The sequence below is a fragment of the Grus americana genome, chromosome 2 (assembly GCF_028858705.1).
Source record: "Grus americana isolate bGruAme1 chromosome 2, bGruAme1.mat, whole genome shotgun sequence".
Lineage (NCBI taxonomy): Eukaryota > Metazoa > Chordata > Aves > Gruiformes > Gruidae > Grus > Grus americana.
In genome coordinates, this window is record NC_072853.1 from 129910703 (window position 1) to 129937377 (window position 26675).

Consider the following 26675-nt stretch of genomic DNA (forward strand, 5'->3'; position numbering starts at 1 on the left):
TGCTCTTGGTAGAAAAAAGTGATGCTTGCTCACATGTGTTCAATTTTAACTGACATGTACTTCTTTTGTCCTCAGTTTTGGCTTAGAGCGTCTGCATGCAGGAGTGTATATGTATATATCTGCTTAAAGACACGGGTGTTTGTGTATAAATAATACACAATATGTTTATTTGTACTTCTCATCTCTTATAAGGCTAGAGATGAATTCAGCAACTGAATAAAGTGCCGCTCTCTGCAGCAGTAAATGTGGAATACTATTTCGCATTGGGTTGGGGGGGAACAAGCAGAGGCAACACGAAGTTAACAGTCACAAACACATTATAAATAAAAATTTAATTACACTTGGGGGAGCTTGGCTTACAAAGCTCACAAATCCATAATGGAGCTTGCTAGTAATAAAGGCCTGATCTGTTTGTTAAACTCCAATATTCCTGTCCTTCTGTATCTCTTCTTTTATATAAAACTTCAGTTTCTGCATTGATTACCGATTGCAAAAAAGACTGACTTCACTGGTAAACAGTTTTTTCTGTCAGATACCAAATGCCGTATTTCTTTATTAAGAACATAGTTATGACTCTTAGGTAGGGCAGGGGAGGTTCCATGAGAAGTGTAAGTATATCTATTTTCATTGACTATTTACAATATGTCATCCTGGATGAGATCTGTGTTTAATATGAATATGACTTGCTGGAGATAGGTTTTTATTAAGGTATGAGCAAATTCTAAGGTAGCAGCTTCTTTGTAATGATTTCAAAAAATGCTAGTAATAGTTATGAATGTGGAAGAAAATACAGTATTATTGAACTTGTTAGACGTGTAAGTGTTCCTAGGATAGTAACAGTGTAAAGTACTACATGGTTTTAATTTTCCTTCCTTTTTTCTTTTACATTCAAAATCTCATAGTTGAAAGAAGTTGATAGACTAAAAGAACAAACCTGAATACATGGATATAAATCCTTAAACAAATTTGGGGCTATAGTAATCATTTACAGGTACTCATTTGTTAGTCCCAGTGAGTTACCTCTCTAGTCAAATACGGGTCTTTCGGAGACTGTGATTGACTACTTCAAATTAAAATCCAGTGACAGAATGGATTACTGAGGTTGCAATTTGACTAAAAAAATACTTAGCAAGCATGTTTTCTCTTATTTGTAGTGAAAACAGTCTGTTGAAGTTTGTTTAGTGTGTTTGACAACAGACAGTTTGATATATTGCTGGGCACAGCAGTAGGTTGGACTTGAGTGGTATTAGCTTTCACTGTTTTGATTAATGGTAATTGTTTCGATGAAAAGGCATGTTTTACGTACAACTCATAGTTCTGGAAAACAGAAGTCAACTTGCAAGATCTGTAATTACTGTTCTGAGTTAGCATATAAAAAATGCTTGGAGAACATGCAGGCAAATCACAGTAGGGTTTTTTTGGTATGTCTGTTTATTTTGTATGGGATTGCATTTTGCATTTTGTAGCTTTTATACACTGCTTCTTGTCTGAGGGAATAAATCTTAGGTTTTATCTCTCCTTGAATACTGCAATGTGCTTTAAGATATATTTCAGAATTTCACATTGTAGTTTCAATCTTGGTATGGTGAAATTTTTGCTGTGTTTTCAGTCATCAATAACAGCAACAAAAGGTCAACCTGGAGACTCCCCTGTCTCCTCACATCCCCACACAGCCATACAGGGAAGGAAAAGATACCCCTTCATCTTTAAAGTCTGTTTTCTCTGGTTAGAAAAACACTGCCTTCTCCCACTCTCAGATTGTATTTTCTAGTTTTCCTAAGATACTTTTTTTTTAAAATAAATATTTTATTTTCAGTGTTATCATCAGAAGAGGGAAATAGCTGATTATTTTTGTATTTAGGTAAATAAAAGATTGCAATGATGTGTTCAGATGTAAGCCAATACCAGCATAGTAAAGGATGTCAACTATTATTGCTAATACCATCTTTCATTTATATAGTGCTTTCATCCTAAAAGATTCTGGTTTCTAGAAAATGTAGATTTAAGCCAAAAACACAATTAAAAATATATCTCCTTGTCCCTGCATGTTAGCTTCGAAGTATTGTTTGTCAGTTTAACAGACAGTACCAAAATATCTTTCTTCTGCTTTGCAGATGCAAAAATGTACCATGAAATGAATATGCTGAAAGTACTGTTAAACCATCTCTAGAAGAAGAGAAAATTGGTTTTATAGGTTCCTCATTTTATGACATGCTTTCTTCTCAGATTTTAATATTTTGCAACACGTTCTGAAAGAAAAAATGAATAGATAGTGGTTTTCTATATCTGAAACATGTAGGGGCATCACAACCTACCTGAATTGTTCCCTAGACAGTATTAAAAAGAAAGCAGTAATATCTAAATTGTAGAGGGAGGCAACTAGATTTCTAAGTGTGGTGCCAATGTTTGTAGTCAACAATGAGACATTAAAAAAATTGTAGCCCATGTTGATAACAGCAGGGTTTGAGGTTTGTGTTATTAGAGCTTGCCTAAAAGTATTAACACACAACTCATGTATAGCCTTTATATAAGCTATGTTCTATTATATATTTTGGGGGGAAATAAAAATCTGTAAAGCATGAAATTGTGGTGTTACAAAACGATTATTTCTAAAAGTGAATTATCTCGTCTCATAGTAGTACTAGCTTGGATTGCTATGTTAGATGTCAGGTGGCTTATTTCTGAGCAAAATACAAATTAATAAGTGTACATTTTAATACTTATCTAAACCAGTGACAAGAAAATAAATACTACTTTTTATTTACCTTGCAGTTAACAACCATGTGTCATTGTGGCATCTTTTATTGAAAGGAACTTTATTTAAGTAGCATAAACTTGTTGGATGGGCTTCAATTAAATGATGATTTGTTAATGCAAATGTGTAGCGAATGACTGGTAGTACATCTGTCTCTTCATCCATAGGCCATTACTGTGCAGCATTAGCACATGATTGTAAAAAACTGGAAATCATTATATGCAGGTAGTACATATTCAATCAATTCTGACCTTATGTCTCCGACGAAATAAAAAAAAAGTATGCAATGTAAATGATATTTAATCTGAACAAAAAAAAAAGGGGGGGAGAGAATCTTTGAATATCTGCGATTCAAGCTGTTAGATGATGTGAGGTGACTGCTGTTTGGGATTGATTGTTATTGGTGGCCCCAGTGGGGAACAGCCAGCACATTAATCCTCTCTTACTCCTCCCTCACGCTCCTCCAATCCAAATAGTATTTTTGTTTATATTAGGAAATAAATACTGTTCTGTTTCTTTTAAAATTCCTTTTTTTTACATCTCTCTTTTGGAGATTGAAAGGAAAACGCTCTGTATTGATGACCAATGTTAGCCAGTTAAGCAGGCAGTGACAATTAATACAACAAAAAATCGTACAATTAGCTTCAGCTCCATAAGTGTCTAATGAGCCATTTGTCAGTCTTTTGGTGAAATAAACTACTCTATCTTAATTCTCCACTCTTGCAGCAAATAAATAGAAGTTATGAAACACCCGGGCACCAATAAAATATAATTTATTTTGCAGGGCATGGCAGAACTCCTTACATATCTAAAATGAGCATGTTATTTACAAACGACTTGTGATACTAATATAAAAAAGGATTTCAATGTTAACTGCTTTCGTTCTGCAGTAGATATGTTTTCTTCCTGATTTGTTTAATCATTTAAATGTATAATTACTCCTAACGGCATGAGAGTTAAAATGACTTCTCCTGACGTGATTAACTCATAAAGCCAAAACGAACCTCAGAGAGGACTCTGAGAAACGCCAGGGATCGGCAGTCTGCAGCCGAGACCACCACCAATGTCAGGAAGGACAACGTGTGCGTTTCCAGTTGGGAACACGTCCTTGATGCTGTTCCTTCCCTGACCTTTCTGGCCTTGTCAGTAGTACAACGGCCTTTTCACAAAAAACACCACAGTGGCAGTTGTTGTTCAGGTGCCATGGTTGGTGTTGATGGAGGTGGGGCCAATGCAGTTGGGCTGACAGAAGCTCTTCGTCCAGGCACTTGTGGCCAGTATGTGGTAGCTCCTAGAGCTCCTAGTGCTCTGCCTCTGCCAGACCTCGCCAGAGGTGGGCAGGGGAAGCACTGGGACCTCTGGTCTGAGGGACCTAAGGAAGGCTGTCTGCAGAACCTTTTATTGTGCAGAGCAGAACTATTCTGCTTTCTGTCCCCGTTCAAGTAGACTATAAACTGGTGAAAATATTTCAGACCACCTGAGTTCTTCTTCATTCATGATTGTAACAAAAGTTTGACTCTGGTTCAGTTTTGTGATGTCTTTCTAGCCATCTGTCTTCCCAGGCTGATTTTAAAGCTGATTAAAAAAAAAAAAAAAGACGGAAGAGAACAGGACAGAGCGTGATGTGTGGTCAGAGCTGAGTTACTAGGTCTCAGAGAGGAAGAGAGTATTCCAAATGGGAGAAGCCACAGAAGAGACAACTCTTACTAAAAAGGCAAGGGTAGAGGGACCTCATAGTTGCTGACAGGTGGATATATGATGAGAGAGTGAGGAGGGAGTATTAGTGTGAATGGAGAAGGGGCTACCTTCACTGATCTAGGCTTGAAGAAAGCCTGAGATTTTGTTGGCAGGTTAAAACATATGTTTAGGTGAGTGCCTAACCAGTTCCATTGCTTCCAGGTGGAGGGGTGTTGTATAGGGGAAAGCAACTATGTTTGGGTATCCAGAAAACTGATTTGGGACACCCATATAGTGGGTTTCAAAGCTAGATACAGCATTTTGTTATAATGGTCATTTCAAGATGGTAGTTCTTTATACTCAGCCACTTTTGCAAAGATAACAAGCCAGGTCTGACAAATGTTGAACAAACAGAATCATGACTGAAGAAAAGTAATCCCAGAAAATTGTGGACAGTTTCAATTCAGACAGACACTAAATTGGTAATAGCCAGCCCTCTATATAAGGTGGCACAAACCATTCAAGAATTTGCTGTAAGTGGAAAGTCAGCATTTCTGGGGGGTCAGATGAAATAATTGAAGAGATTATTGTACAAGTGGGAGAAAGATGTCCTTGGGAAAATTAAAATGTTTTAGTTGTAGTTTAGAGAGGAGATTTAATAGATCTTTTGTATCCCCCACCCAGTTTTGAGCTAATGTAAGAAGTTTATTCTGATCATACACTCAGATGAAAAGGTGAAACCCTAACTTGTTTCATTTTGCTGGTTTTAATCATACTGTCTTAAAGCCCTTTGGGGCTGTTACTTCGTTTCCTCATGGAAAAACCCACATTCTGAAAAAATTATTTAAATTCTAGTGCTTATGTTAGTGATTCTTCTGAGTGGTCAATGTCCTGAAGTCAACCATCAGTCTATGGTCTAATGTGTTTGCTTGGCAAGCAGGTTTTAGGAGGACCGCACTATGTGTTTGCACACACAGAAAGTGGATTCAAGTTCTTTTTTCCTTTACTATTCCATTGTCTTTTGGGGGTAGTATTTTCAGAGCATGGACCTTCAGTCTTGAAAGACCGTAGTATATCCTCCTAAGCAACACAGATGTATTAAGGATCATATACTTACTGTGCTGAGGTTTCCCTTAAAATTGTTCTGTTACAAAATTTTATCCATTACCTAATTCCCTCAGTATGTAGTTTACTGTTGTCATATTTACAAATGGCAACTGGAAAGATTTTTCATGATGCCTGCTATACATGTTATATTTGCCATAGCAAGTAATGTAATTGAGGTCAAAATTCAACTTCTGTTACAAACAACTGTTTTCACTAGTCCTTCACTCCAAGTCATCTCCTTTGGACTCTTTTGTTCTTAACCCAAACTTTAAAGGAAAGCTGAAACTAGCATTAGATGAATAGCAGACAACTGTAGTCATAATTTCAGACTCAAGTAAATGATTAAATATATTTATATTCTAGAAGTATTTTATTTTGGTATTTGTGTAAAACTCGAATTCTACCAACTTTCCAAAACTAAGTCTGGAGTATTCTGAAAAAAATTTAGAGACACTTAAAACTTCAAAAATAGTTTTCCCTCTAAATACAGTTTTATGTTATAAATTGTTACTAGGTGGCAATATTAGTGAAGTCTGGTTTTTACTTCCCAAAAAAGTTTGATAACAGGATGAAAGTGAGTCACAACATTGTCGTGGTTTAACCCAGCAGGCAGGTAAAAGAAACACATAGCTGTTGGTTCATTCCCTGCCAGTGGGATGGGGGAGAGAATTGAAAAGAAAAAAAAAGTTAAAACTTGTGGGTTGAGATAAAGTCAGTTTAATAGGACAGAAAAGGAAGACAACAACAACAACAATAATAATAATAAAATATACAAGTGATGCACAGTTGCTCATGAACTGAAGCCAATACTCAGCTAGTTCTCAAGCTGAACTGCCTCCTGGCCCACCTCCAGTTATATATGGAGTATGACGTCATATGGTATGGAATATCCCGTTGGCCAGTTTGGGTTGGCTGCCCTGGCGCTGTCCCCTCCCAGCTTCTTGGGCGCCCCCCACCTTCTCATTGACAGGCCAGTGTGAGAAGCTGAAAAGTCCTTGACTCTTGGCAACAACTAAAATATCAGTGTGTTATCAACATTATTCTCATCCTAAATCCCAAGCACAGCACTATACCAGCTGCTAGAAGGAAAATTAACTCTATCCCAGCCAAAAACCAGGGCAAACATCTAGGAGCCACGAAATTGATGAGCTGTGTAAAAGGCAAATGCTATCAGGCTACCTGTGTTTCTAGAAGAGATAGGAAAGTCTTGATGCCATTGTACAGGTAGCAGTAAGACCTCATCTGAAATGCCATATACATTTCTGGTTAACTCTATTCAAGAAAGATTAATCCAAACTGCTAAAATATAGCTGTTAGCATCTAGCTTCCCCATTCTTCTGATCATCATCATTTTTCAAGAGGAGCTTAAGAGAGGTTAACTTACATAACCAAGTCAAACAGAAGGTGAGAGGATAAAATTCGTCTCTAGAAATGTGCCAGGGAGTAAATATTGGGTAAGAAAGTGAGCGAGTGAAAGTTGGACAATGTTATCAAAAGCAAAATAATGCAAAATGGCCTCTAAATTTATATATTAAATATCAGAAGGTTCTAAGGGGGCTGTAATTCTTGCAACCTGTTATAGGAGTGAGGTTCTGAGGCTGTGTGATGGCAAGAGTAAGAAGAAAATAAACATCAGTACAAGATGATTCTTAATAAAAAGCAAACCTGTAATACATTAACTCACAATGGCAGGGAAGTGAACTAAATGAGATAGGGCTCCTTCATTCCTGAAAGAATCCTCTGTTGATCTTTTAATCTATCTCCTGACCACGGGATGTCCAGTGTTAATCCAGATGTAACATTTTCAGTGGGCAGTCTTATCAAAAGATCTTAGTGTTTGTACCTGTAAATGGTAGCATTTGCTTAATGGTGAGCCATTCTCAAAGACGAAAAACAGTCTTCATCAGTTACTCGTAAAATTTTCTCTTAAAGGTGATATTGCTGGGTTTTTCCCCAGGAAAACTCCTTCAGTTGCATATGATTTCTTTGGGGAAAACTGCAGTTTTTCCACTCTAAATGGTAAGATTACATTTATTATTTACACTTAATTCAGAAATAGGCATTGTGTGAAGTGCTTATTTTTGAGAATCCCCACAGTATTTGGGAGCTTTTTGTGTTTTCCTTTCCATAAGCAATAAAGTTATAATGGGGTTACAGGATCACACTGAATCTGTGCTAAGGCATCTGCTAAAACTTTCTAGCAGAGCCTAATAAAGCCCTGCCCCATTTGTGACATACCAAATCACATTCTCCTTGCCTGGTCTGACAACCACAGCTCTTAAACAGCTGCTGGGGTAATTTGCATAAAGGAGATTGTAAATGTCTCATCAGAACGCATGCAGCGCAATCCACCCCAAAACCACTGCCTGAACACCAGGAAAAGAAGATTGTAGTCATAAAAATTGTGGCTCTCATGATTTTAGATTATGGTCTCCACAGTCTTACAGCTTTTGCAAATACCAAGCTTTTGTTTAAAAAAAAAAAAAAAAGAAAAGTTTCATTTACTGATACAGAACAATACAAACATATGCAGTGTTGCTCTCTTGACTCGGTCTAGCAGAAAATTGACTTCAGCAGCTAAGGTATATGCTGTCCCCTCCTCAGTTCTTCACCCCAATGATAAGTGAATTGATCCAATTGAAAGCATTTAGAATAACATTAGTAAAACCAAATTATTTTTATGGTAGTGAAAGGAAAACAAAGAAAATGCAAAATAAAGTTAATGCAATACAGAGGATTCAATACAGAATAAAAAATGCAGAAGTTAATACAATATGTTAGTTGTCTGCATGCATCTGCTATGTTTTATGATGCATATTTTAATAGAAATTAGTCTTAAAATTATGCATATTTTGATAAAAATTAGCACTAAAGGAGATGTACATGCAGAACTAGGATTTCACAATGCGACAGGAATTAGGTGTATGCATTTCCTGAGTTTTAACTGTGTAACTTCAAATTCCCACTTTGAAGCATCATTCTTCTTTGCTTTGAATGAATTATACTGGAGCAGTTTGGCATGGTAATGAAACTCAATGTTATAACTATACAATAGAAAAGTCATTAAGCTTCACAAAGTTAGTGTCTGCGTCAGTTAAAGCCACTACTAGCTCATTGATTCTGTACTCTGTCCAATTTGTAGTGTAGATTGAGGCTTATTTGTGTGGTACCTCCTTGTTTAAAACACCTCCTCTGGCCTCAGTTCCTGGAAACATATGTCATGCTTGCAGCTACACCAGTCTCAGTTGCATCATCATCAATAAGTACAAAATTGCTAATAGTAATGGAACATATTGTTGTCATCCTCCTTTCGCTCCAGTTTTTAATCATCCGGCGTGCATAACTTTATTTGGACCCAAGTCACCTATATCCTTGCCATTAAGAGTTTACTTACTATCTCGGTAAATCTGTAATTCACATAATTAATCATTTTGCATATATCTCTGCAATGGCACAACTGACAGCAATTGGTTCAATGCCTTTGAGTTTTAATACTCATTATCAACACTAAATTGAAGGGGATTTGTAGTCAAAAGGTTAAACAAGGGGCATAACCTCAAAAAACTCAAAAATTAAAAGTGAACCGTTTTGCCTTCTGTGAATTCCAACTGGTTTAGAAAAAGTCTGTCAAATCACTTTAAAGGTTTTGTTTGTCCCTTTGTCTAGCAAGATGTCTGGTTTTAAGGCAATGATGGTAAATCAGTTTCAGTGCAGGTTCAGCATCAATAGAGCTCTTGTCTGGCTGAGACAATAAAAAGGTAATGTTAAAATAAATTTATCGTTAGACATTAAAAAGATTCACCATCAGTACTTCAGGAAGTTTTCTGAGACACCAGGGAGAAGATGCTTCTATACTAAAGGTATCTTCATCTCTTGGCTAGTATTACTGACCAAATACAGGAAATATGTGCCTGACGGTACATGCTTCATTTACTCATACCAGTAATTAAACAGTTCATAGTGACATGGTTGGCTAATAACGTAGCAAGACAAGGTTTGTAAGTAGTAATAAAATCTTTCATTAAAGCAACCATTATGGTTGAAAAAGTATGCAGGCTTTCATGCACAAGGCTTTTCTTCAACTCTGAAGTAGACCTACCAAACTGAAAATGCAAGTTTGAGTTAAGGTTATTGCTCTGAGTTTAATTAGTAAGTTATCAGTGAGTGAATCTGAAAAGTATCTAATACCTGTGGAGTAGAGGTTTGTTAGTAGAGGAGTCAAGAGGTAAGGTGGTTTTCGACTAGAGGTAGGAAAGAAGTAGTTTACAGATTTTGAAATACTAGGTTGAGGGAAAGTACAATGTGCCATAAACCTGGTGTCTTTTAGGTGTTTATTTTATAATTTATGTTTTATTTCCAAACTTGTTAATATCTCTAAAATAATATCTCTACATTTTGACTCATCAGCCTTCAAAGGGCCTCTTTGCCAGTAGATGAATTGTGGCTTATACTATGCACCATCCTTCCCTCGGATATGCAGCTTCTTCCTTTCTTGATGTGTGTATGTAAAATTTGTTTTTCTGAAGGACACATTCAGAATCAGAAATTGTGACCTTTTGTTGTTCTAATACTGATAGGTTAACTGATAAATACTACCTTCACTCACCTTAGGCAATGCAAAGAAAAAAATATCTCTTATATATATGAATCTCAGCCTCTGGGTTTGACGTGTGAAAAACCCATCATTTTATATATCATGGTATTCATGAAAAGATTATTCATAATTGTTTTATCACAATATCAAAATACTGCTTTTTAATTTAAGGATTTCTGTGATAAAGATTTTAATACATAGTGCTTGATGAAAGTTATTATGCTTATCTTCCATAAAGAGAGGAAAATTATATGGGACAATAATTTGCCTATGGCTATGTCTCCTGATTCCTAAATTGGTGCCTCATTCTGTGGGTTACATTTGTTTTCCAAAGGTGGACGTGCTTTCACTTCTTTTATTCTTCATACTATAGGTCTTATTGTCCTCACCAAGCGTTTTCCTAAAGTTAATGCTGGATTTAAAAAGTCATATTTGTTACAAATGATTGGACAGAATCAAAATGAGCTCCCAAGAGCCCACAAATTCTCACTAAGCCAAGCTGAAGTCTGAGATGATGTGCATTTTCTGAAGATAATTTTCGGCAGACAATTGAATAGGAAATTTGAATATGATTGCTCCAATCACTTGTGGTACAAGTCGTTTCCCTCAAGTGAGGTCTTATGCTATAAACCTCTTTGAACCTTTGGGTATAAACCTCAGACTCAGCTTCTAACAGAAAAATAAAATAGATAATGCTGCAAGGATAGACCACATTTTCAAATGCTTTGGTCCATATCAGAGCTGTTGCTGAGTCAGCCTGTTTTGGACACCAAAAGCTTGCTAAACTTTGGAGACCACGTAAGTTCTGTATGAAAGTAAAATCCATAAATGATTTGTATCCTGAACAGTGACCTTTTAAAAGCAGGCATGGGATCACGTATCTAAGATTGTGGAATACCATCCAAGGCAGTAAGAAAGCTTATAATAATCATTGGTAAGTGTTTTCACAGTGTGGTTCAATTGACAGAGATAGATGTCACCTCCTCAAAGGAAGCATTCTACCTGTCACAGCCAACTAAATACTCAGTGGCGTAATTTCCTTCAGATAAAATACCACCTACCTCCCAAACAACCATAAGCAAGAATTCAGTCATGAAGATGTGCCTAGAGGAATTGTTGAGGTTATCACAAATCAGTGCGATCTGTTTTAGAGTGCTATGCAGTTCCCACAAAAAAAGGGAGTATTTCAGTCCATCTGGCGGGTGGTTTCCAGTGCTAGATGCTGTGCTGCCTGGGATGATCAGTCTGTTTGACAGACAAATGCATTTGGCTCCACTAGACCAGATGCAGCACCAGGTACATTTCTGGCTTCTTACCCTTCAGCTACATTGTGGCATCATTGTGCTGGGGTGTGGAAGAGCATGGTCAGATAAATTAGCCTTCAGACACGACTAGCCTCCAGCCCTTCCTTTCCATACCTCCCCTTAGGGATCATTTATCCTGTATCTGATCACATCCCTCACCATATCTCTGTTTCTCTAAAAGCTAGGGAACAGCCTGCAGAAGAGCCTACTTGCATTCATGGAAATGCCTCCGATGAAACGGGCATTCACCTCTACCGCATCAGACTGACACTTTCCCCATCTGCATTTGCCAGTCGTAGGAAGTGCCAGAGGATTAAGATGGCAGGTCTATTTTCAAGCTGCCTAAAACCAATCCTGAAATGTCCCTTGTGCACCTCTCACATTAGCATTGGAAAGTGGTAGGTTCAGAAAAAGTTATTTGTCTTTAGAAGTAAGTTAAAATACGGTTTAAGGAAACAGATCAAAGTATAAAGAGGACAATAAAATTCAAATTAGTGTCATTTTGAGGTATCTATTATTTCAAATGTATATGTGCGCAACAGATTTTCTGCCAGAGAGGCCAAGAGGGATATTTAGTGTCCCTTTTCTACCCTGAAATTTCTGAGAAGCGTAGAGAAAATTGGAACTTGAATTCTTTGCTGTAGGAATACTTCTGATTGGTAAGAAACAAATAATAAAAAGTACTTTTTTGATTTCTGAAATGGAGCACCTGTTTGAGGTACAGAGAGCTGTAAAATCTGGCATAGTTTTCATTGTGACTGGTTTTAGTCTGTATATAACAGTAAGTTAATCTAAAGCAGTGAATTAGCAGTCAAAAATAGTGTCTAGAAGTTCCAGCCATGTTTGCAGTGCCAAGGATAATCAGAAACCCACATATACGTACTAGAAAGTTCCTGAAAATACTTAATCCTGTATAAATAAGATAGAAATGGAGAAGAAGTAGCCCCACTGTCTCTCTACAGCATTGGCTGGAGTTGGGACACGAGTTGTTTAAAGCATGGCTTGCTGTAGGACTTGTACTTTTGGTGCCCGTATGGCCAGTGCCAAATGTGTGTCAATGAATGTGTGCCCAACTCTCAGGACAACACAAACTCTCAAATTTCCTATCCCACATTGCCTTGCTCCACATGCCAAAATCTCTTCCTAGGACAGAGCTTCTTCCTAGCATAGAGATTTAGCAGACAACTACTTTGGCCAAGGAGGAATGGTTATGGTCTCATCTGATCTGTCTGTATTACACGTATGGGTATGATTTGACCTTGGGTGTGGATAGCGTCAGTTTTAAGTCCTCTTTCATCCTCCTAGTTTGCTCTAAATATTGAGTATCAGTACTAGCTGAAAATATAGCATATATATTCAACTATACTATGTCCAACATTTGTGGTTGGATACCATGTAGAAAACAGATACACCATCTTACCCATCAGACCATATAGTCTGCAGTCTCATTATTCATTTAATTGTAATCACAATTGTATTTTTACGATGGCCTGCAAAGTAGAAAGCAGATTTCCAGCAAGGCAAAGAGCAGAACGCAGCCTGAGAAAATGGCAGTTCTGCTCCCTCTGCAGGGTTACATCTCCAGCTACAGGGTCTTCTCTCCATCTCAGCAGCCATGTGGTGGGCAGGGGGAGGAGAGTCCTGCAGACCCCTCTGAAGAGAAGAGTCAAGTCAGCTTTGAGCAAGGCCATATGCTGCTGCTTTACCTCCTACCGGCACCTGCTATGGACAGGGAGAAAGCTGAATCCATTGCACAGGCTTAGGGCTGAGCCCAGCACCCACGTTGCACACAAATTACCTCTTACGTCCTCTGTCTTGTTCTCCCCGGCTCCTATGAAAAGCTTCCTCACTGATTCTTCCCTTCCAGCTAAATCTTCTGTTCCCTCTTGTCCATCCTTCATCTCTTCGTTCTTTCCTGCACAGTATTTATTTCCCTCCTTGTTTCCCTCTCTGAATTATTTACCTCCTTTATACCCATTCCCTCTCCACATATGAATGTCTGTGTGCACAGATGGGATTTCTAGGACAGTCAGTATATAATTTTCCACAAACACTGTTACTTAAAAACAAACTTGATCATCTCAATCAAAAGGGCGTAAATGGAAAAAAGGGGGTTTTTTCAGCCTCAGAACTAGGTCTCCATTAAAAGCTGGTCTGTCTGATGCTAAGCAGACCCAGTCCCTCCTTTTTGACGATAACTTTATTTTGGTGGTACCTCCCTATTAGTAGTGGGCTATGTGAGCTGTGCACATCATTCTTGTTTCCTTACATGAATATTTGTCAGCAATTTTTATGCCCAAAAGTCCTGTCAACTAAAATTCTTGTCATTAAATAATGACTTTAAATTTAGTTAGAAATATTACACCTGCCTAGAGTCTTCTGTTTATTTTTATTTCTTTACAATTACTTTTATGGTTTTAAATGATCTACCTGTCTCCTCATAATGTGTGAAAGATCTATGCATATGGAAAATAGTGACTATAAAAGGAAAGCTACTGTTAGGTGTATTGGAAAATTAGATGAAAAATAGCTATTCTTACTGTTGTTTTTAAGAGTAGCCAGTGAATTTCTACAATACTGTGAGTTTTCTTAAAGTTCTGTGCTTCTTAAAAACTTCTTACACAGTGTTGTTTTACTGTCATTTCCACAAGCTCGGGTTATTGCTTCATCCGCTAATGTCCAAAATAGGTAAGCACACTCTCATCAGTTGTATATACGAAATCCCTGCGCAGCAAGATGCTAATTCTTTTGTGCTTCCTACTCCTTTTAATAAGGACTAACTTGTTGATTCCTGACTGTGGACAACTAGTCAAGCTTGGAGTTGTCTTTGATTGCAAACATTTTGATGTTGAGTGACGTGCCAATATAAACACATTTGCGTTAGCTGATTTGCGAGAAATGTTAGAGAAGTGGTAAGACTACTGCTATGCTTTCAGGAGGGAAAAAAAAGGCAGCCTCCCATTATTAATGAATTTTTAAAGCTTTTCCTTGTGTCTTAGAGGTGAACTTTTAGAGATGAGCAGTTATTCTGCCCACAAAATGAAAAGAACAATTAAAATAAACGCTGTTTTTTGACATATGCTTTGTGTTTTAAAAAGATGGCTCATAAAAATTGTCAGCTCACGTAGCTGTCAGATCAGCTGACCAACGTGACAGTAGTGCTGCCCCATGGTCCCTCTGCTTGGAGATCTACATTTCAAGCACACAGTAATATGTAACTCATAGGTGTATAAAATCATAATAGAGCATTTCATCACGTCTAAATAAGGGTAGGTGCATGCTGTCTGAATGGTTAACCGTTGAAAACATGGAATACAAGACATTTGACACTAATTTTACTGGTCAAATCCTCCCCTGAAAGAAGTCTGTCTTGACAAGCCGTTGGCGAGGTACCTTTTGCAGAGAGCGCCTGGCTTGATGGGTCGTCGCGTAAGCTGCTTGACATTTGTCCCCAGTCAGACCGGATGCCACATGAAAAATTTACTCAGGCGCGGGGCTCCCAGGAATAAACATTTCTCTGGTGTTGCTCACCGGGGACTCGGCAAGGTGAGCGGAACTCCAACTTGTCACGGATGCTCTGTTCTGACAAACATAAGTAGATGCTAATGGCTAAATCGTGACAGAATAAAGTCCCACAACCATATGGCTAATTGCCACAACAATATCTTCAGTGTTATTAATCAAGTTTTCATAGTGTGCCATGATAATTGGAATAATTAGAAACAGCATAGGCATTGCTTGCCTCTGCCGCACATACTGCAGACAGGGACCTGGAACAACCGCAATTGCACTTTCTGTGCAGCGTTGTTTAGTGCTTTCCTTTCCAGCAAATACTGTGGTTAATTAATGAATTAGCTGTTTGCCACCAGAGTGTTTTATTGCTAGCAGGGCTTCTGCAGGGGCACATAGGTAGCTAAATGAGACCACTAAGCCCTTGCGCGTCCCCGAAAAGATGCAATATTCCCATAAGGCTGCTGCTACACAACATGAAACTCCTCCAGTCATCGGTGCTTTGTTTCACAAAAGTAGAAGTTCTTGTTCTTGTAACTAATATGTAAAACAACTTTAGGTATATACAGAAAGGATAAAACTACTTCAAAGTGTGCATTTTTTTTGTTTAACAATTTAAATGAGAGCAAGACTCTGGATAACAATGATGCAATTAACTTCCCAGGCAAAAGGAGTTAACTCTTACTTGCCTTACCCTGCTTGATAATGGAACTGGGCTCCTAACTTACATTCAGCCTTTGAACTAAGGTTATAAATAAAGTGGTGATTCTAACACTTATTTACACTAAGCAGCTAAATCATCATTTTGCGTGTTACCTATTGGAACAGCCTCGCTTAATTCTTATGTTTAGAAGTACGGCAGCAGGGAGGAACTGCTTGTGTTTCCTCGGTGCATGCATCAACATGTAGTTGACTGGTCACTAAAACTGGCAGATTGATGATGATGACTCCCTTCACTGGATGTATGAAGGCATTTAGCCAGACTAATAGATTGAAATGGACTGCTGCATGTATGGCCTCTGAACAGCTTCTTAATTTAGTTTTAGAGCGTACAATAGATGTAATATTGAATTCAGTGATGACATAAATCTTCTCTCCTCATTTTAAAAAATAAATAAATTTCTTCACTGGAGTGGAGACCCACAAAGACATTTTGAAATGTTATATGCTTCATTATAAAGAGGTTTGCAGAAATAAGCCCCCAGTTCAGGTGGTAGGTAGGAATTCTGTCCATTTTAGGTTTAGTGTTGTTTAATTTTGACTCTCAAGGGGAAAGCATCTCTGAGATAAATTATACTGTTATATGGCAATGAAAAGGCGTATAGAAAGCCGGGATTCTCTCCCCAGTGAAGGCTGCTGTGGGGGTGGTCTGGCCCCTGTGGGCAGCAGCTCCAAACAGGGAATTTCTAGTAGAGTTCCTTCCTCTACAGAGTTGCTTTGAAGTTGGGTGCACCAGTCATTCATGGAAGATACCCGAACAAAATCCCGGATGCATAGAAAATGATACTTTAAATAAATATCCGTCTAGCGGGTTTTCGCATGTTTTGGTGTCCTATTATCTCTACACATTTTTCTTACCAGTTCATTGGCAAGGAATTTATTTATCTGTGGCGGTCTAGTTTTACCTGTGTGTGTATTCAGCATAATTAGCAGGAATTTTCCAAATACTAAAATAAGGCTTCCGCAAAAGGTATGTATAGTAAGATTTTGTTGATGTTAATAAAGTCTTCCTTACCAGTGCCTGTTTTATTCTGAGCATGGCTGCCAAATAGCTTAATAAGGTTTTTTGTTTTCTTAATGGCAAAGTATCACAATTTTAGTTTCTTATGCTTTAAGCCCAACTGAAAGATTGTCACTTTGTAAAGGCCATGTCCTTTTACTTCGGGTATGTTTGACGTATATTTATGTAGTTTTATGAGATAAAAGAGGCAATCTGATATTTAATTACCTTAAAGTTACCGTTTGAATTTATAATGCATGTTCTTGGATATATTGTCATCCTTAATTTTACAGTGAAAACCTAAAACTGTCGTCTTTATCAACTGAATTCTCTGTAACACCAAAACCACCTGTGCTGGAGAAATGGGATTAGAAATGAAAAAAAAGACTAACATGGATTGGTAAACTAGTGGTACAGTCACAACAGGCATGTTGCCTTGTTGGTCTGAATACAATGTGTTTTCTGGTAGCAGTTCCACCTTCTGAAGAATTAAAAAAAATTAAATCTCTTGAAATTTTTAATGTTTTATTTAGCATACCAGTAAAAAGTTCTTCGGTTTTAACATTTCAATACAGAGTAACAGAAAGATGGTTCAATTGTAGATTTCAATTTTTTATGGACAGAAAAGGCATTTTATTTGTGATAAGGAAGTCTCCAAGATAGAACATAAATTTCATAGTATTTTATCAGTAGTTATTTGTTTATTTTACAGCTATTAACAAAATCATCTCCCTTCCTTTTATTTTAAAAGACATGTCTTTTTGATTATGTCTTGTCCAAGTGGATTCTACAGAGATATGTTGTAACTCTATAGAAGATTTAACGGTATGGGACAGTAAAATGTTATAGATTCCTCTTCGAAAGAGAGATTGTACAAAAGGATCGTTGTATCTTTTAAACCTACTGCGTGCATCTTGAATCAATGGATAAAGCTATTAGCAAATTTATTTTATCATCTTAAGAACTGTGCTTTAATTGCAACACTGAGAGGTGTTTTTCTAATATAATTTCTCCACTTTAAAACCAAATTTAATCATTGCTGTTTAAAGATGGAAAAGTTGGGGGGGGGTGGAGTTCCTAATTGCTAATAGCTGATATCAGTAGGAACTTCACTAATTTAGAAGTGCCTCTTTTGTTTCAATAGGTTTATTGCAGCAAACAGTGTTTAAAATCATTCACCTGTAATTATTTTTGTTAAAAAAAAAAGAAAATGTTTTTGCTACTCTGCAGTGATTTTCAAAACAAAATGTACATGCATCATCAGTATTTAGGACCGTGGGTTTGAATTGCATAGAGGTAAAAGGCAGTAAGGATTCAGCAGGCACACCTTCAAGGTCTTACGTTTTTCTCTTATGAGAGTAGATGTTGGTCATTCAGTTAGGGTTTTAGGTATGTATCAGAGATGAAGTCTCATACTCCTTGCACTTAAGAGGTGTTTATCATTGACTTCAAAAGGTTTTTTCCAGTAGAATCTTAACAGCCCCCTCTGGTCCTGCTAGTTTATCACCATAACTTTTTCACACTGAGCCTTGCATTTTAAATCTGGATATTGCCTGAGCTGTTTAAATTTACTTGTTTTGCAGAAACACAGCAGTATTCTTCAGGTTTTTTTCCATGGAATAAAACCACCTAATTTCTAAATGAGTCACGGTGTAACAGCTGGACCCTTCATGTTGTTACCTCTGATTCTAGACAACATTTAAAAAATGGGTGCCTCAACTTTGGTCTGTGATATTTGTTGTCAACTTGAAGCAGCTTTTTAAAAAATCCTGGCAAATGTCTAGAACTTTTGTCCTTTTAAAAATTCAGTAATGGCTGAAACGATGTTAGTTATTTTATTATGATCATTCTTTCTGTCAGTGACTACTGGAATACAACAGTTTTATCCACCCTTCATAGTAATGAATGGTCAGTAAATTGTTATAGTCCAGTAATTGGATGTCTTTAGTATTTACTGCAAACACAGGCTATCAATACAGTGCTTGTAATAGCTGTTAATTACTAAGCTTTCATAAAGTGTTGTGCATGTGAAATACTAAAATTTAAGTATTTTAACTTTTAATGCTTTAGGAAGAATGGACACTGTTTTCTTCTCCCACTGCAGAGTTTCTTTAAATTAAATGCTACATTCAGTGCAAATCTCCGATGATTTAAAATTTACAGCCACAATGTAAATATCCACCTAAAAGTCCAGTTTCTCCCATCTTTCCTGCTGAAAAAAATGGAAACTTTTTTATGTTTTCTCTTCTAAACACATTCAAGTTCTTAGCTCTGTTTTTGACGTTTTTAGTGTTATGGAAAAGCCAGTTGCAGACTGCTCTCTGATACTAATCAAATCCATTTTCAAATCAGTTGAACAGACTAATGAGAGAGGGTTTGGTTTTTTACTCTTTCCTATTCCACAAGCTTACAGTTTTGTGGTATCTAAAAACCAAAACAGCCTCTGAAAATGTTAGAGGGATGAAGCGGAAAGGGGAGGTGTCTGTAATCTACCCGACCCAGTACATCGGGCTAAAACTGGTGGAGAACTGAACTGATAATGAAAACAGTCATTGTGTCTTACAAGTGTGTTAGTCCATAATTACTGTGATAAATAAATTTAGATCCAAGCTTTTCCAGAAATGGACTATTGCAGATTTGGTGGGGGAACCATTGGCAAAGCCTGCAGATAAAACTTCTACTTTAAACAGTTTTTGAATATGCAGAGAAACTAGAATTCTCTACAGAAAAAAATTCAAAAGAAAGTTCACCGATTAGGTGAAGAAAAGGTGAACCAATTACATACAGGTTAAGAGCTTGTTTCAGCCACTCATATTATTGGAGTTTTGCATTAAGAAGATCAATCAAATAAATTGCAAAATCAGAGCAGTAGCTGAAGATTATACAGGTTTATGAGTTTAATTAGTCTGAATTCCTGCCTTTATAGGATTTGATCAAATAATCTCTGAATCAGATCCAATATTACATGATACCTATTCAGAATTTTGTAATAACATCTGATTAGTATTTAAAGCTTCCAGTATGGAAAACCACCACATCTTGAGGCAAATTTCTCCAATGGTCTATTTGTCATTGCAGGGGGTTTATTTTTGTTTATGGGGTTATTGTGGCTTTTGAGGGAGAAGAGCTGCTTGTGGTGATCTTTTGGTGTATATTTTACATGGCTTTTCATGGGCATGAATTTGTGTATCATTTGTCTTCCCCCTGGTGAAGCCATGCTGATGATTTTCTTGTCCTTCATGTGCCTGGAAATGGTTTCCAGGATTAACTGCTCCATCATCCCCAGGGATCACGGTGAGGCTGACTGGCCTGTAGTTCCTGGGTCCTCCTTAACCATCTTGAAGGTAGGAGTGGCATTTGCTTTCCTTCAATCTTTGGACATTCTCCCAGTTGCCATGATGAATCAAAGATTGCATGAAAGAACTTCCAAAAACAATTCACAGGAACATCAAAATACGGCTATCAACACTTAAAACAGTACAGCAGGCTAGAACTATATCAGGGACCAAGACCATAGCAAGAACAAGAAGGAAGATTATCTTCCCTATAGCCGGGCACCACCACTTCTGGTGAACATGCCCAAGGCACCCAGCAGTAGTTACTGGTACCACGCAAGAAGTTGGCTGTAGGTTGGGAGCAGCAGTAGCTGACAGCAACAGCCAAGTAAAGTCTGAAGCCAAGGGTAGCACTGATGCCAAAACAAGTGCCTAAAGTTAGTTAAAAGCTGGAACAGAAACCTGCCCAAAGCAGGCTAACAGATTCAATAGTTTTGTTGCAGTACATTCCTAAAAATATTAAATGTTACTACTATGAAGATGCAATGGCACCTGTTTCATTAAGTGCATTCCTGCACGTGAGTACAGTACAATTGGTCTGGGTTAAGACAGTGGTAAGTGCTTTTCCAAAGACACATGAATTACAGTAAGGAGGGGGAGATAATGCTTAGGAACTCATTTTTTAGAAACAAAAACCTTCTGTAATAAGGAAATGCATAGTTTTCAAAAAATGGAAAGAATTTTTCTTAAATGCAAAAGTGAATAGTCTTTGCCAGTAATCTTAAAGAAACCAAATGGGAAAGGAAATAATCCAAATAACAATTAGATGCTCATGTCATATAATTTATTTGTTAAAATAAAATTAAAGGTATTTATTTTAAAGAGTTATGCTAGTCTGTGTATGATAAAGTAATTAATATAAAAAAAAAAATCAAGATATGTGGAACAGCAGGAATTTTCAACAGGACAAATCAAAACCGTTTTCCTCAGTGGAAAGAAGGCAACAAAGTATACTATGTACCGGATTCTTGTCTGTCACTTAGGCTAAACTTGAAGTGATTTATATTAATAAACAAGTGTTCATTATCATTATTATTTCATTTTAAATATTTATTTCCTGTCAGAAAAACCTACAGTAGAGTTTGAAACCCATATAATCCATAATGTAAATGCGTAGTTTCATTTTTATTTTTATTGCTTTCAAACACTATAATTTTTATCTTTGCATGTAACTACTATTTAAGGCCCCTACTCTTTAAGCTGCGGAACAGAAAGCCTGTGGATCGTAAGATAGTTTTTAAAGTTCAGGGGGTTTTAATACAACTATGCGAAGCTTCAAAAATTAATGGAAGCCCAAAAGCCCTACACTGTATCCATCCAACGGTAGTAGCCATGATTTGTGCATTTGGTGCGATGATCCACCAAATCTCCATGCAGCCAGTACAGGAGAAGCCGGATGAAATGAAGATGCCCCGCATGCGAGTGCAGGACCGGACAATCCCACCTAGATCACGGTCACAAGAAAGCGTGTATGTCGTTCTCTGACACAATAGTAGTTAACATACAAACCTGAAGTTACTTAAACAGATAAGGCAGGTGTACGTGTACACGTAAGAAGAATCTTTATTATATGCTTTCTGTTATCTTGAGATTTGTTAGGTGCCGGCCCACACTTTTTCCCTCCTTATCACACACAGTTTTCTACAATCGACATACACTGCTGTAGTCAGTATGGTAGAAATCTATAATATTTAAATGTTTTAAAGCCTAAGGAAAATCTGATCGTCTCGTCTGCCTTCTCAAATGACAAAGGCCACATAATTTTATCTAATAAATCCAGAATTAACATTTGAATTTATGGTTGAAGTAAACACATCTTGTAGCAAGATGTCTGTTTTCATTCCCTTCACAAGTTAAGTAGATTAAGGCAAAAAAATGCAACATATGCTGTAACAATATCTCACTGTACATCCTTTATGGGCGGTGTGCGTGCGAGGGTATGCTGTGTAAAATTCTCAGTGTTTAGATGGAACACATCGGAAGTTTCAGTAAATCCCTGAATGTCTGGTGAGCTTCCCACATAACTTCTTATGTTAGGGGTTTTTTTTTTACTTTACTGGGATTTCACATGCTTCTTTCTGTTCTGACAAAATATTGATTTTTAATAAGGTTCTGTTTATTTTGGAAATATCATTTTGTTAATTGTTACTATTAGCTTTTTTGCCTTTCTTCTCATCTGCGATCATTGAGAGTTTCTCGTGCAACAAGAGCAGTACTACCCTTCTCCAAGACCCTTGTTGAAGAGGAGCTGAAAGAACAAGTTGTGATTATACTTCGGGCATGTTTCCTTCACTGTCTTGTATCATTTGAAGGTTTTATTAATCTCGTTAGGACATTCCATACAAAATCCCTGAACTGTATAAAGCCACGGGAGTCTTAATAAAAACAAGATTTATTAAGAAAAGCGACAGAACACTGGAGAAATGGACTGTGTAACAAGTCTAAGCTGAAGTGTTGCTAAAGCTTGTCTTGATTGGTCTCCTTCATGTCATTAAAAGAAAGTAAATTATCTTACACCCCTATAAATTTCATCCTCTGATTGAACTTGCTGTCTCCTTGGACTGTGTCTGGCGACTGCCAAATCCAGGAGAGTTCCTGGTATCAAATGTCTTCTTTTGAGGGTGCTTTTGCTGTATATTTGCAACTATCTTTGCTCTCCCTTCTCATCCTTGGGAGTGTTGACGAGCGCTGCTCCAGAAGCAGTAGCCCCTTGCAGAAGGACAGCCAGGGAGACAGACACACAGCCGCCTTCAACTGCAGCCCACTGAGCATCCCCAGGTTAGAAACACAGACGTCCGAAATCATAGCGCAGGCGTCAGGTCGGTCCAGAGTAGTGCTTACTGCCTGGCATTGAAATATTTAGTTCTTTATCTTCCGTATAGCTTTAAGTTCTTTGGAAAGTGTTATACAAATGTTGCTCCTCATCCTTTTTCCATATCTTATTTTTGAACAAGCAAATCACAGCTCAAGTCTGTCTCCCCTTTCTCCTAAATTATTGACCGTGACTTTACATAGTAAATTGCACTGGCTACAAATGTTTGCTTGAACATAATTCATGACAGAGTTTAAAGAGACAGAGCGTACATATTATTTTCTCAGTGAGTAAACAACTGATGTTAATTTTGGCATTTCTCAGCTTCCGAGTGCTTAGTTTTGATAAGATGGTGTTCTTTTCAATACTTACAGTCCATTTAAATAATTTTCTTATTTAAAAAAAAAAAAAAGGCACCAAAGTTGCACTGAGAACAAAATGACATCCTGCAAAATCCTACTGACCCTCCCTTTCTCTGGAAGACTCCCGCTAGCGAGTCTCGCAAGCATTGGAAACTAGATGAACAGCGTCCTCCGCCGTCACATCCACGAAGTGGCACCAGCCATTGCAGATGGATGATCCGCGCCTTGGCCGTTTCCCGTGCAGGAAGGAGGGTGCAGCTGGGGTGAGGGATGGGATGGCAGATGCACCATTGGGTTGGTGGGGAGAGTTAGGAAGAGACGGGACATACTCTGTGGAAATCTGCACTCTGCTGTGTTTAGGTTACCCAAGCAATCATCAAATTTGGGCATTTTTTAAATATATACAGCAAAAAGGTAATACCAGAGACCTTGCTGTTTTGATTCTAGACCTTCTTAATTAAAAGCTTGGGGAAAAAATAAGTTAAGCATGTGCAGAATTTTTTTTAATCCTGTTCTAATGAATAGTATCAATGAATAAAAAAGAATCACGCCTTGAGCAGATGGTTGGAGTGGAAATTGTGCTGAAGATTGAGATTAGAAGTATAAATGGCTGAAAACAGGCTCTTACAGTAGAATTTTTAGGCAACTTGTGGACAAGTGGTAGGTCCTGGATTTAGTCATTAAGAAGTAGCTTCAGAGTCATGCTTTCCCTTTTCCTGGTGTTATGGTTTTTCTTATTCTTTCTGATTTCACTGTGTTGTTTTGTCCTCCTAAACACTCCTAAACTGTAGCGCCTCAACTGTAACCATTTCTTAGGCTTATTTAGTTTATTTTTTCAGCATTCTCTGCCTTCCAAGAAGACAGAGAACATAACCAGCTAAATATACGTAACACATAAGTTAATTGTATTAATGCTTGGAGAATTGTCCTGTAAATCTCAGTCAAAATGGTTGTGGTTTTAGTTAAAACTGGTAAGGCTGGATCATTGCCTTATTTAATGGCTTTACTAGAGCACAGTTTTCTCCTGATTTCTGTATATCGTAAGGTCATTAATGAATCATTAGCTATTGCTAGTAATTACTGATCTCTTGAGAATATTGGTTTAATTATATAGGAATCATAAGTGGAAGATACAGTTACATATTCTACAATGTAGGTAGTAGTACCTTGGTGTATTACAGCTTTAAAGAATCTGGTTTGGGGTTTTTTTGTAGATTTTAATTGCTAAGTATGCCTGGTAAAATATGAATTACTGTATTACTGCATATGATAAAAGGTATACTATTGTGAGCCTCGCAGTCTGCAGGTGTAACAGATGTAAGGCAAGATTAACAGGACAGAACAATAATTAAACCGCAGACAGCCATCTCAAAAAAAAAAAAGAAAAAAAAAGGTTTATCATGTCCAATGCAATTATTAAGTGTGTCTTTAAATTCTCTGCAAATATTTGTCAAAGCAATAAGAATGTGTTCGTCTGAAAGACAGCTTTTCAGTGTGGACACTTACTTTAAGGAATTAAGATCCCTTTTTATGAATATAAAAGCTGAGTGAAGTCCTGCCATATGGCAGCATGGTTCATAGGCAATAGGGTCCTTGGTTTATAGATGCTATGAGCTAAACGCTGCTGAAGAAAATAAGAGAGCAGTTAGTATATATGCATTTACAACAGTATGAATTGCTTACTCCCTTTAAGACAGGAAGGTTCAAATAATTAACAGTAATATTATGGTTGCAAAAGGAAGTCCAGTTGTTCTTCAGCAGTCTACATCTGTGAAACGTGATACCTCTGGGGACGGAGATTTAATTTTCCCAGGAGAAAATATAAAAGCAGAAGAAAAAAAGGAATGACTTCTGCTTGAGCAGAATAAACCTGCATCTACAAACGATTAACACTGCATAATGAAGTAGTAAAGGAGCAAAAGAGATTTCTAATAAAAGACTAATAACAAATCCCATTACACCATGGTGTATTTTTTCCCTTGAAGTGTATTAGACTTTTAGCAAGGCTTCTGAATGAGATTTGGGTAGTCGCAAGCAAAGTCAGCTCAAATGCTTCAAGCTTAGCTGAAATTTCTCGCCTAACAGTTTGTGTAACTTGAAAGTTGCGGTTTTACAGGTGGGAGGGATTGTTAACGCAAGTAATAGGCTTCACGCAGAGTTTGGGTAATGTTTGTGTCACCATAGGATAATAGTCTCCTGTAGGCTAGGCACTGTAGGGTAATGTGCCACTATATGGCAAAATCCCTTAGATAGAACAGACGTGGTATTAAATGCACTAGATAAGCCTTGCTTTTGTGTTAACAGTTCTTCTGACTTCTCTTTCTCGGGCCTGAAAATAAGTCCTCATAGGAAAGGGGTTTGATCAGAGAGGCAAATATATAGAGTATGTACTTTGTCATAGCTAATATTGCAACTTTTATAATTACTACGCTAACATAAAAAGTGATAAGACCTTCGAGCGTAAATGTTTGATAGTAAGGATACGATGATGCTGGCTTTTGAAATCACGTCTTGCGAGGGAAAAAATTCTGCGTAGTGATCTCTAAATCTGTAACATAGATGTTTTTGTGCATTATACATGTGGTTCCAGTGGTGTGGCAGCAGCAAAAGTTTAAGTGAACAAAATTTTGATTCACAGAACAGTCCCTTTGAATGTATTTTGTAAGAGAGTCTTTTTGTGCAGATCGTTGCTATCTTAAAAGCTTGTGCCCGACTGATGTGTTGGAATTCATTTGTCTAGAAATGAACTTTTATTACTGGAATCAGGAAAAAAAAAAAAAAAGATGCCTTAAACCAGCAATGAGTTGTGGGACAAAAGTGGTTAAACATGAATTCTTGCAAGAGAAACTAATCTTGAAGAAATTTCTAGTTGCCTTTTTAGAAATTTTTGTGAGTTTTAAAGAATGACTTAATTTGCTTAGCAGAAATTTGCAATCAATCTTTTCTTGCCACTGAATAAACAGATTCCACATGCGTAGTGATTTGCATATCCCAGCTAAAAATGTAATTCATTATTTTTAAGTCCATTTCGTAATAACTATTTCAGGATTAATGTTACTAACTATTCTTTAGCTCTTTCAAATGTAACCTTAGATAATCCTTGCTACCTAAAAAGGTACAAAGCAGCAGATCTGTTCTGGAATAGGCAAGAGAAGTGCCTTTCCTGAGGTCAGCAAGTCAGTGTAAGAGCCAGAACTGGAAATAAGAAATCTTGAGACATAATTTTCTTCTCAAGCAAATACTGTGTGTCACAAGATAGGTTTTCACATTTTGCTAGGTATGAAAACAGCACAGATATGAACAGGAATTAACGGCATAGTTCACATGCAGATTATCACTAAATCTGATAAAGATTTAAATTAGGTTTAATCAAAATAGCATCCATAGAATATTTTACATGGAGCTGCAAACACTGTCATCAATACCAGGGAGGAAGCCTCTTTAAATTAAGTGTGACCCGATCCATTTTAACTGCTGATTGACATCTGCCTCTGAACTG

At 37.3% G+C, this 26675-nt stretch overlaps 1 protein-coding gene across 6 annotated transcripts in view; it reads left to right on the plus strand.

Moving 5' to 3' along the window:
• The window catches only part of TBC1D5 (TBC1 domain family member 5), a 322168-nt gene that overhangs the window by 214437 nt on the left and 81056 nt on the right, over positions 1–26675 (plus strand). The window lies entirely within an intron of this gene.